The sequence below is a fragment of the Toxorhynchites rutilus genome, chromosome 2, assembly GCF_029784135.1.
Source record: "Toxorhynchites rutilus septentrionalis strain SRP chromosome 2, ASM2978413v1, whole genome shotgun sequence".
NCBI classification, from domain to species: domain Eukaryota; kingdom Metazoa; phylum Arthropoda; class Insecta; order Diptera; family Culicidae; genus Toxorhynchites; species Toxorhynchites rutilus.
This window is the reverse complement of record NC_073745.1, coordinates 165,826,067-165,838,811: the sequence shown is the minus strand read 5'-3', so window position 1 is coordinate 165,838,811 and position 12,745 is coordinate 165,826,067. Positions and strand designations below refer to the sequence as shown.

Here is a 12,745-nt window from a genome sequence, read left to right as displayed (position 1 = left end):
ATTAAATTTACTTGCAACGAAGAACATAATCTATCACAATGCATGAATTGATCTCACATGGCATTATACAATCTTTTTACTCACAAAGCAAATATATTGAATTCAATTTGATTCGGAAATTGTTTCATTCAATAAAAAATTTGATCAATACAAACAAATGATTGCTAAGGTAAGGTAGTCCCACGTCAACCTTGCGGTTATATCATAGATATAACCCACTCATTTGTTTTTTGGCGCACAACCTTAACGCCTGCTTCGCCATAACGTCAGTTTAATGCATTGATGCATTCTCAAAGGCACCAACGAAGCTCTTATGATGACGGAAAACAAACAATGTTAACTGCTTGAAAAAAGACTGAAATATACCACACAGCTTGTACTCTGCTGTAACACCCATCGATCCGAATTCGCTGATGAGTCAAGAGCGACCGCCTTCACCATCAGCGGGGGGAGCTTGATTTTGGTTGCTGCCTGGGTAACGGAGTTTACATTTTCGACCGACGCTCCGAAATCGCCTACTTCTCTGTTGTTCGATGCGTTGTCACACTGGCGAAGGCTCGGTTCAGTGCGAGTGCTTTTCATTGCACCAACATCGCGTGCATCATTAGATGACGCTTGCCTCGAAATTTTATTGCTCCTGGCAATGCGTTCGTTTTTTTTGCAGGACTCGAGCCTGCCTTCCTCTTCTTCTTGCTCATCACACACTACGCGAAGCGTCCAATTTATGACGCGGAAAGAAAAACACACGTTACGAATAACGCGAAAAACGAACAGAAAAACCAAACGACGATATCCAAGTTGGATTAACACTGGTGGAGTCCAATCTTAGATCGAAGTGCAGCGAAAGCAAGGTGAACTGGATTGCTCAACAGTCCGATGTCGAATGAAAGTTTGCCTCAGCGAGATCCACTGTTTATACTCTAGGCAGGTATTCCCCTTCATTGTTCTACTTTTCCTTTGTTCACGGAGAATTTAAATCCTACGATTTCCCCTCCGTTGGTCGTCGATAAGTTGCTCGTTATTGAAAGCTCTGTTCGGGAAAGCACACAAATGGACAGAGCAAATATATGGGAAAATTGAAACGCTTAAAGTTTTCATGACTTTTAACCATTTACAAACCAGGGGATTCTAATGTATAGCATATTAAACAAATCTTAGGGAATTTCCGCTTCGTTTAGTATGTTAATCGCCAAAATCCGTTCGTTGTTAACGTTAACTTTATTTGATAAAAACGTGACCTGTTTTCTGATTTGGCACCCTTAATGAAAGACGTAGCTCTACGTCAAAAACATAACAAAAAGGAATGAGTTTCATATATCTTCTGGATTCATTGCTATATTTCTGCGAGCATATGGTTTCATCACTCAGACGTTTTGTTTTTATGGATTGATTTATCAAAAAAAGTTTTAAATCTATATATATATATATATATATATATATATATATATATATATATATATATATGATTATATATATATATATATATATATATATATATATATATATATATATATATATATATATATATATATATATATATATATATATATATATATATATATATATATATATATATATATATATATATATATATATATATAGTCAAGAGCATTCCCAATAAAGTAGTTGTTTTGAATTACTCATTTTCGTTCAATATGTGAAGACCCTTTTCGTGCCGTGTTAATATATTCAAAACAGTCATCTAGCATCCCTGGATATGAGTTCAATGATTACATTTGGTTGTGTTGTTTGGAAGAGGCCCATTTGAAAATCTGTAAAATCTTGCAATTACTGAATTGAATTTGATGGTTACATACATTGCTTATGCAATACTAGTTTAACCGTGAAACAATTTTTGAAGATAAAGGCGGAGAAGAAAAATACCGATGCTTTCAATCAACAAGGTGAACAAACACATCAAACAAACTAGACGATTCGACTGATTCATCGACGAGCGCGGCCGAACGGTCGTCGAGCCAGACGAGCTACTCGTCTGTTTTTAAGCCAGCGCTAAACGCCCACATTCCGTTTTGCCTGCCAAGATCGGGTCGATGAAATGTCAACAATCGACCTCAAATGCTGACACCTCCCACATTCCGTTTTGCATGCCAAGATCGGGTCGATGAAATGTCAACAATCGACCTCAAATGCTGCCACCTTGCAATCGAGTTATCGACCTTTCATATGCATTCATCGAACAACTTAACGCCACTTTTTCGCCAACATGTGCAAGGCGTCGACCTGCTTGCAGCGCTGCTTCCAGCACTGCTTGCTGCTTGTTTGTATTGGTTTGTTATTGAAAATGAAAAGGAAATACATTGATCGATTTTAATCATTTTATTGAAAAAAAATAATAAAAATCCATGTATAATAAAAATAAGGTATATAATGGAATCGGTGCATCCGGGTTGTCAGGATTGACGATTCAAATCCGACTGAGTACATTGATGAATACCTCCTTGCCTTTGATGACACAGATATGTGGCTGAGGAGGATTCTTCAATGTGCGTGAAGCACGGGATCTCCGATGGGGAAAATTGATCGAAATACTATCGATGGCCAGGTCCTGCTGCTGTTGCTGTTGATGCTGTTCCCCGGAATAGCAACCTGGACTTAAAGGATACTGCTGCGGGAAAGCTGATGCTGTTGGCTGGTGTGACAGAAGTAGAAATAAGCAATGTGGTGATGAGGGAAATCATCTTTCTCACTCGCCGATTGATTGAGTCGGATGTATTCATAGCTGAAACAAAATAAAATGATTAGTAAGTGAAAAGCAGAAATGAACTCCCTACTCACCAGTTGTATGATCCGGATAAAAATGCGAACATTAAAATATCATGCGATTACGTTCGCTTACCTCGCCTATTTTCATTCTACTATACAACGGAATCAGTGTATTCGGGTTCCTCCGGGTGGTAATTCAGCTGAGCAAGTTGATAAATACCTCCTTGTCGTTGAGTTTTCGTGTCTGAAGAGGATTTTTGAATGTGCGCGAAGCACAGAACCTCTAATGGGGAAAGTTCTTCGCAATACCATACCATGGTCAAATTCTGCTGCTGCTGCTGTTGATGCTGTCCCCCGGCATTGCCAACAGGGGTTGGAGGTTACTGCTGCAGGAAAACGGATGTTGTTGGCTGCTGTGATAGAAGTGGAAATCCGTACTGTGGTGATGGGAGAAATCATCTTTCCCACTTACCGATTGATGGAAGCAAACGAGTCGAATGTATTCATAGCTGATAAGACAAGATAAAATAATTAATAATTAAAAAGCCGAAATATATTTCATACAAGACGGGTCCATGGTACTAGGTGAGGCCGTTTCGTCACTAAGTTGGTTAGGGGAGCGGTATATGAAAACAGCACGGAAGAAAGTAGAAGGGGAATTACTTGATTGTAGCGTGAAAGAGACAGACTGATCACGAGCGAGCTTCGGCAATAGCGTATTGTGTTTTGTTTACAAACAAAACACAGTAGACTTCCAAGATGGCTGAAGAGTGGTTTTAGCAAGTTGGCCCACCTTAGTATATACTTCTAGGCGCCTTGATTTCATACTCACCAGTTGTATGATCCATTTGGTTTTGTTTGAGATGACAGTTTAGCGGAGTGGAAAAAAGAACCACCAGTGATGCCATTTGGTTTGTTTAATTATTCAGTATTTTCGACTAACGAACTATCCGCGTTGGCGATATTGGGGAATAGGCATGACAGTATGGATTTGCAGAAGGAATGAATACACTTTTAAAATGAAAATTATGAATGAACATGATTTTTCCTTAATCAAATTAGTACTCTATGTAAATGAAAATCACCATTGCCTGCAAGTGGTGAAAAAACGTCACCGCTACACGATTCGTCCGAATATATCTTCGACAGATTGGTTTGTTTACAAGTTTTAGATGAGGGAACTATGAAATTGATTCATAAAATTCAAAATATTCGGCAAAATATTGCAGTTTAATAATGTTGATTTCAAGCATTTTTAATTTACAGCCCGATATCAGTACAATTGCTACGGCAGCAATTTCAATACTCGCATCGTCATCAAGTTTCCTAACGTTTTTGATGGTAAATAAAAACAATAAACATTCGATCCAAATACTCGCCGATTGTTTGGACCGATTGCATTGAATCGAACATTCACTTCACCGTGTAGCAGCACATTCGTCACAACATTTGTCGATTCATCGAGTCAAATGTTTGAGTCCAACATTCGAGTAAAACGTTGGACGAATCGTGTAGCGCCCGCATTAAGGCAAGGCGCAAATTGAGAAGCGTATAGCGCTCGTAAACGAACACGAGACTACCAACACGACTCATACGTGCCACAAACGTAGCGTGGTGGAGCGCATATTCAGTCGCAGTTTGGTGTAAATAACGTGCCACTCGCATACAACGTCTGATTCACACAGATTTGCGCGATATATTTATTTACTAACACAATCACCCGACCGGTACGACCAGCACGAAAAACTGTGGTTCAGCCACAGTGTCATGCGAGTCGTGTCTCACGAGCGCTCCACACTCTCGCGTCATCTGGCCAATTTGCGACGTTCTATCTGTTTTCATTAGTCACAAAAACAGGCGCTATATCGCGGCAGGTTACTCGCGCTATACGCGTCTCAATTTGCGCCTGGCCTAAGTGCGATTCACATACAACATACACGTCACGTTCACGTCCCGTCACGATACGTCAATGATTCTCCCCAAAAGGGGCTATGGTACTAGGTGAGGCCGTTTCGTCACTAAGTTGGTTAGGGGAGCGATATATGAAAACAGTACGGAAGAAAGCAGAAGGGGAATTATTTGCTTGTAGTGTGAAAGAGACAGACTGATCACGAGCGAGCTTCGGCACCAGCGTATTGTGTTTTGTTTACAAACAAAACACAGTAGACTTCCAAGATGGCTGAAAAGTGGTTTTTGCAAGTTGACCCACCTTAGGATATACTTCTAGGCGCCTTGGATTCTACCATGCAATTCTCATGAAAACACCCACATTCCGTTTTGCCTGCCAAGATCGGGTCGATGAAATGTCAACAATCGACCTCAAATGCTGCCACCTTGCAATCGAGTTATCGACTTTTCATATGCATTCATCGAACAACTTGACGCCACTTTTTCGCCAACATGTGCAAGGCGTCGACCTGCTTGCAGCGCTGCTTCCAGCACTGCTTGCTGCTTGTTTGTATTGGTTTGTTATTGAAAATGAAAAGGAAATACATTGATCGATTTTAAACATTTTATTGAAAAAAAAATAATAAAAATCCATGTATAATAAAAATAAGGTATATAATGGAATCGGTGCATCCGGGTTGTCTGGATTGACGATTCAAATCCGACTGAGTACATTGATGAATACCTCCTTGCCCTTGATGACACAGATATGTGGCTGAGGAGGATTCTTCAATGTGCGTGAAGCACGGGATCTCCGATGGGGAAAATTGCTCGAAATACTATCGATGGCCAGGTCCTGCTGCGGTTGCTGTTGATGGTGTTCCCCGGAATAGCACCCTGGACTTAAAGGATACTGCTGCGGGAAAGCTGATGCTGTTGGCTGGTGTGACAGAAGTGGAAATAAGCAATGTGGTGATGAAGGAAATAATCTTTCTCATTCGCCGATTGATTGAGTCGGATGTATTCATAGCTGAAACAAAATAAAATGATTAGTAAGTGAAAAGCAGAAATGAATTCCCTACTCACCAGTTGTATGATCCGGATAAAAATGCGAACATTAAAATATCATGCGAATACGTTCGCTTACCTCGCCTATTTTCATTCTACTATACAACGGAATCAGTGCATTCGGGTTCCTCCGGGGTGGTAATTCAGCTGAGCAAGTTGATAAATACCTCCTTGTCGTTGAGTTTTCGTGTCTGAAGAGGATTTTTGAATGTGCGCGAAGCACGGAACCTCTAATGGGGAAAGTTCTTCGCAATACCATACCATGGTCAAATTCTGCTGCTGCTGCTGTTGATGCTGTCCCCCGGCATTGCCAACAGGGGTTGGAGGTTACTGATGCAGGACGGATGTTGTTGGCTGCTGTGATAGAAGTGGAAATCCGCACTGTGGTGATGGGAGAAATCATCTTTCTCACTTACCGATTGATGGAAGCAAACGAGTCGAATGTATTCATAGCTGATAAGACAAGATAAAATAATTAATAATTAAAAATCCGAAATATATTTAATACTCACCAGTTGTATGATCCATTTGTTTTTGTTTGAGATGACAGTTTAGCGGAGTGGAAAAAAGAACCACCAGTGATGCCATTTGGTTTGTTTAATTATTCAGTATTTTCGACTAACGAACTACGATATTGGGGAATAGGTATGACAGTATGGATTTGCAGAAGGAATGAATACACTTTTAAAATGAAAATTATGAATGAACATGATTTTTCCTTAATCAAATTAGTACTCTATGTAAGTGAAAATCACTATTGCCCGCAAGTGGTGAAAAAACGTCTTAAACAAATATGTTTTGAGATAATTTTATATTATAATGACAAGTTTTTTTGAGAATATCTGAACGTCTATAGAAAATAATTCAAATTAGGGTCATGACAACGTACTTTAAGTAGAAAAAATTATGCCAAGAAAAAAATTTCATACAAATTTTAGCAAATATAAACTGATTCGGGCCGACTAATATGATAGAGAATAGTTTGCCTCATACAAACTAATGTCGTATCCAGATGTCGATACCTAATCGTTGTCATCGTGAATAGGTAACAGCGTTACGGTCGTTGTTAGGTCTATATTTTTTTCGTCGATTGGATTGTGGGCATTCACATGCACCAGCAACGTAACGACCCGTCAGCATACCCACAATCCAATCGACGAAAAAAACATCGACCTAACAACGACCGTAACGCTGTTACCTATTCACGATGACGACGATTAGGTATCGACATCTGGATACGGCATTAGTTTGTATGAGGCAAACTATTCTCTATCATATTAGTCAGCCCGAATCAGTTTATATTTGCTGAAATTTGTATGAAATTTTTTTCTTGGCATAATTTTTTCTACTTAAAGTACGTTGTCATGACCCTAATTTGAATTATTTTCTATAGACGTTCAGATATTCTCAAAAAAAACTTGTCATTATAATATAAAATTATCTCAAAACATATTTTTCTATGACGTTTTTTTACCACTTGCAGGCAATGGTGATTTTCACTTACATAGAGTACTAATTTGAATAAGTAAAAATCATGTTCATTCATAATTTTCATTTTAAAAGTGTATTCATTCCTTCTGCAAATTCATACTGTCATGCCTATTCCCCAATATCGTCAACGCGGATAGTTCGTTAGTCGAAAATACTGAATAATTAAACAAACCAAATGGCATCACTGGTGGTTCTTTTTTCCACTCCGCTAAACTGTCATCTCAAACAAAAACAAATGGATCATACAACTGGTGAGTATCTAAGACAAGACCAGACAACTGGCTTCTTACTCTTCTTCGTCGTCCAAAAACGAAGCCATGACATGAAGATGCCAGAGCTGCCAAATATTATAAAATATCGGATTTTTCAAATTTCTATTTTAATGAATCGTAACATTTGGTTGGTGCGAATTCAATGATTATTGCATATTTTCAAATAGACAATCTCAAAAATATGCTTTAAAAGGATAAAATAAGTCTTTTAAATACCCATATCTATAATATAATCGTTTCCAAAACAAATTTGGGATTTTTTTTTAGCAAATAAATCTAATCTGACAACCGTTACAGCGTTATGCAGATTCTCATTGTCTGAACCAAAACATTCTATCTTATTATATGAGCAGGAATACAACCAAAACAACGTTAGGAAGCCATTTTATTCATACAAAACGTAATTCAAAAATAAAAATGAAGTGTAAAGCCTTAAATTGTGAGCGAAGGACGGATACTCATCCTGAGTATAAATTTTATCGGTTCCCTCAAGACAAAAATATTCGGAAAGAATGGATTCGATTTTGCGTGAACAGTGAATTAGAAGTTCCATTCTTTGAAATCAAATCAAGCACAAGAATATGTAGCGTAAGTATTAAAAACCAATTCTAAAACATATCCTAATACTAGTATATATACAGGCTCATTTTGTTGATGGGAAATACAATGAAAATGGAGTTACGAAAATTCCGACCTTAGCTGCATCCGCGAATGAGGAATGGGAAGAGATACAAAGTATTGAGAACAATTATGATTTGGTTGACGTATATGAAGGAGATAAACAACTACAGGAAAAAATATTTCGTTTGAAACATCAAATTTCCAAGCTGAAAAGGTAGTGTGTCAAAAAATATGTTATTTTCTAATATTTTATATTGATGTAACCGTTAATAGAATTGTAAAACAATGGAAGAAAAAATGCGGATATCTGACCTCGAGAATTCGTGGAAAACAACCCTTGAAGAAGCTTTTCAGAGAAGATCAAATTAAGCTATTAACAGGAGAGGTTAAAAAAGTGAAACGTTGGTCCAATGAAACGATTACGGAAAATTTACAAATTCGGTTTGCATGTCAAGGTGGATACGACAAGCTTATTCAAAAAGGCTTCCCGTTCCCATCCACGAGGACTCTACTACGCCAAATTGAAGGAGTTCGTTTCAGTCCTGGTATGTAATTATAATCATATGTCTCATCGCATGTTAATATATGAAATGATATTTTGTAGGTATTCTTGAAGATATATTCGAGCTGCTACAACATAAAGTCTCCACAATGTCGGTTGAAGAAAAGGACTGCGGATTGGTTCTAGACGAAATGAGCATAGACGAGGCAAATGAGTTTTGCCAAAATACGAAGCAGTTTGTTGGAACAACAACGCTTCCTATGTCCCAAACTTTAGCCTGTAAAGCTTTGGTATTCATGCTAGTTGGAATCGCAGCGCGCTGGAAACAGGTGGTTGCTTTCGAGTACACCGGCAACTCTATACAAAAAGAGTTTTTGAAGAATGCTGTATTGTCTGCAGTTTCAAGAGCAGAGGGAATCAGTTTGCGTGTTCATTTTATAACAACAGATTCCGGGTCCGAAAACCAGCGCATGTGGAAGGATTTGGGGATCGATATTCGTCGCAAAAATGAGACATTAAATGCTGCGATACCTCTTCCAAACGCTGAGAACAGAATGCTAGAGATCATACCCGATCCCGTACACGTATTTAAAAATACAGTACATGGCTGGTTGAACAATGTCTACCTGAAAGTTCCGGATTGGTATGTTCGTGAAAAAAAGCTAACATCCAATATTGTTCATCGAGACCATTTAACCACAATCGTGAACTCCGAAATAAACAACACGTTGCGGCTTTGTCACAGACTAACGGCCTCGGATGTGTGCTTTGACAACAGAACATCTTCAATAGATAAAATGAAAGTATGCAACGCAACAAAATATTGCAACAGGACGGTGGCTGCAGCATTGAAGTGTCATGCGGAAATACGAGAATTACCGGAGCTTCTTACTACCGCATGCTTCATAGAAGACTTTGCTCGATGGTTCGAGCTTATCAATAATAGGGCAGAAGAAAAAGTATTTTGTTTGAATGATCCTATGAAATATGACGAGGATATCGCTCATCTGAAGACCATGGTGCGGTTAATGTATGATCTCCAAGTAGGACACGGACATTGGAAACCATGGCAAACAAGTGTAATCGTTTCCACGAATGCAATTGTGAGGTTGACAGATCGGCTTTTGCATGAAGGACACCCACAAATATTTACATCGCGGTTCGTCCAAGATTGTCTGGAGAGTCTTTTCTCATTGATTCGTGCAAAGCAACGACGCCCAACTCTATTGCAATTCAGCAATAACTTGAAAATTGTGACTCTTTCGCAATACATGACCGTAGTACCGAATGCTTCGTATACAGCCGATACACAACAACATCTTATTGGATTGATAGATTTGCTATCAAAGCGGCGTGAAGAATGTTCAGCCCAGAAATTGATGGACAATGAAGCAGCATCGACATCATATCGAATTTCAGCTTCATCTAATTCTAGTGATAATGTGGATGATATGAATATTGAATTCGACTATGAGTACACCGTCGATGAAGCGAAAACTTTTCTCGACAGAACAGAACAAAATTCGTTATTCTATATAGCTGGTTTCATCATCAAAAAAATTATTCAGCGGGAAAGAACATGTCAGCAGTGTAACAAGAGATTGGTAGTCAGCAAAACACAACCTAAATTGTATCAACCGTCTCTTTTTTCATATTTGCGAGCTACAGCTTCTAACTCTCCCATCTGCATAGTGAATGATGAGACTTTTAATTTCTTCTTAGCAATGGAAATTCTATTCCGAAATATGAAATCGCATTTGGAACCTAACGAAGCTGATTTGCCGAAGAAAATGGCAGGAGAAATGTATGTTTTGCCATCCACTTTATTCCATTGTGAAAAAACAAGGAATGACATTATAAAAAAATTTATATCTTTTCGTTTAAAAAGCGGAGAAAACAAAAAAACAAGGAAACGAAAATTTGATAGCAGGAGCATGGCATGGTAGAAATAAAATATATTAGTATCAGAAACCAAATAGATTATTATTAAACTAAACTTATGTCCATTTCCATTTTAGTGTTGTCCGAAAACTCATTTTTTCCACTTTTTCCCAAAAATGACTTTTTCAAAAAATCATAACTTTTGAACCTCTGAACCGATTCAGATGATCAATAAATCTAATTGAAGCCAATGAGGTAGATTTTTAATAGAAAAAATATTGAAAAAAGTATTGAACTTGGAAAGAGGGTTCTAGAGAGGTGTTTTTTTCGTTTTAGAGTCATTATTTTGTAAATTTAACATGTTTTAAGTCTTCGTTCAATATTCTTATGTGACTAGACTAGACCTATGCGACTAGAATCCTATCTTTCCGGTAAGTGTGATATTTTTTCAAAAAAGATTGGCTTATTGGCTTCAATTTAATATGTCGATCATCTCAATCAGTTCAGTAGTTCAAATGTAATAAATTTTTGCAAAAAATTATTTTTGGATAAGAGTGGAAAAATGATTTTACGGACGACCGGTTAACTTTGAAAAGTCACTCAAAAACACAAAAAAGCCTATCTGATATCGAGATATGTTATGTAATAAATCCTCAGCTTTCAAGAAAAAACATAAAATATAAAAACATAAAAACAAAAAACATAAAAATAACAAAAAACAACTACAATCAATAGTTACGAAAACAAAATTCGATTTCTTGGCAAGCCTAATATTTTTCCAAAAAAGATTAATTGGCTTCAATTTGATATATCGATCATCTAAATCGGTTCAGTGATTCAAAAGTTATGAATTTTTAAAAAAGGCACTTTTAGGAAAAAGTTGAAAAAAATGATTTTTCGGACCACCCTAAAATAAGAAAAGGTCACCCTAACGAAAAAATAAAAAATACGGGTCTAATATTTTGCAATAAAGAAAGAAACTACCACTTTTCATGGAAATCTGAGGAGCACTATATCGGTTTGACATGAAATGGATGTATATATATATATATATATATATATATATATATATAAATTTTTCAATTCAATCAAAATATAGTAACAAAATAATTAGGTAAAACGTGTATACAATTCCTTAACATTTCCTCTAAACTAAGTATCGTAATATCAATTAAATTCATTTTTTTTTTCTAAATTCAATACAAACCCAACGTAATTTATTTTTATTGGCAACACTGGAAAAATCGACTTTGTTTACAAAATTTATCGAAATCGACCAATCAGAAATCAGAACGACTGACAGAAATTTGGTCCGTATCTGACAGAAATTTGGTCCGTAAAAGACCCCCTATTGTCTGACCTTATCTTAGGTGAGTATGAAATATATTTCGGCTTTTTAATTATTAATTATTTTATCTTGTCTTATCAGCTATGAATACATTCGACTCGTTTGCTTCCATCAATCAGTAAATGAGAAAGATGATTTCTCCCATCACCACAGTGCGGATTTCCACTTCTATTACAGCAGCCAACAACATCCGTTTTTCTGCAGCAGTAACCTCCAACCCCTGTTGGCAATGCCGGGGGACATCATCAACAGCAGCAGCAGCAGAATTTGACCATGGTATGGTATTGCGAAGAACTTTCCCCATTAGAGGTTCCGTGCTTCGCGCACATTCAAAAATCCTCTTCAGACACGAAAACTCAACGACAAGGAGGTATTTATCAACTTGCTCAGCTGAATTACCACCCCGGAGGAACCCGAATGCACTGATTCCGTTGTATAGTAGAATGAAAATAGGCGAGGTAAGCGAACGTAATCGCATGATATTTTAATGTTCGCATTTTTATCCGGATCATACAACTGGTGAGTAGGGAATTCATTTCTGCTTTTCACTTACTAATCATTTTATTTTGTTTCAGCTATGAATACATCCGACTCAATCAATCGGCGAATGAGAAAGATGATTTCCCTCATCACCACATTGCTTATTTCCACTTCTGTCACACCAGCCAACAGCATCAGCTTTCCCGCAGCAGTATCCTTTAAGTCCAGGGTGCTATTCCGGGGAACAGCATCAACAGCAACAGCAGCAGAACCTGGCCATCGATAGTATTTCGAGCAATTTTTCCCATCGGAGACCCCGTGCTTCACGCACATTGAAGAATCCTCCTCAGCCACATATCTGTGTCATCAAAGGCAAGGAGGTATTCATCAATGTACTCAGTCGGATTTGAATCGTCAATCCAGACAACCCGGATGCACCGATTCCATTATATACCTTATTTTTATTATACA

The 12,745-nt window shown here is 37.6% G+C and overlaps 1 long non-coding RNA gene across 1 annotated transcript; it reads left to right on the top strand.

Moving 5' to 3' along the window:
* Positions 1–11,661: 11,661 nt before the first annotated feature.
* Positions 11,662–12,745, top strand: LOC129769752 (uncharacterized). The gene is made up of 3 exons (XR_008741965.1): positions 11,662–11,816; positions 11,876–12,313; positions 12,370–12,745. It is a non-coding gene; the product is annotated as an uncharacterized LOC129769752 (long non-coding RNA).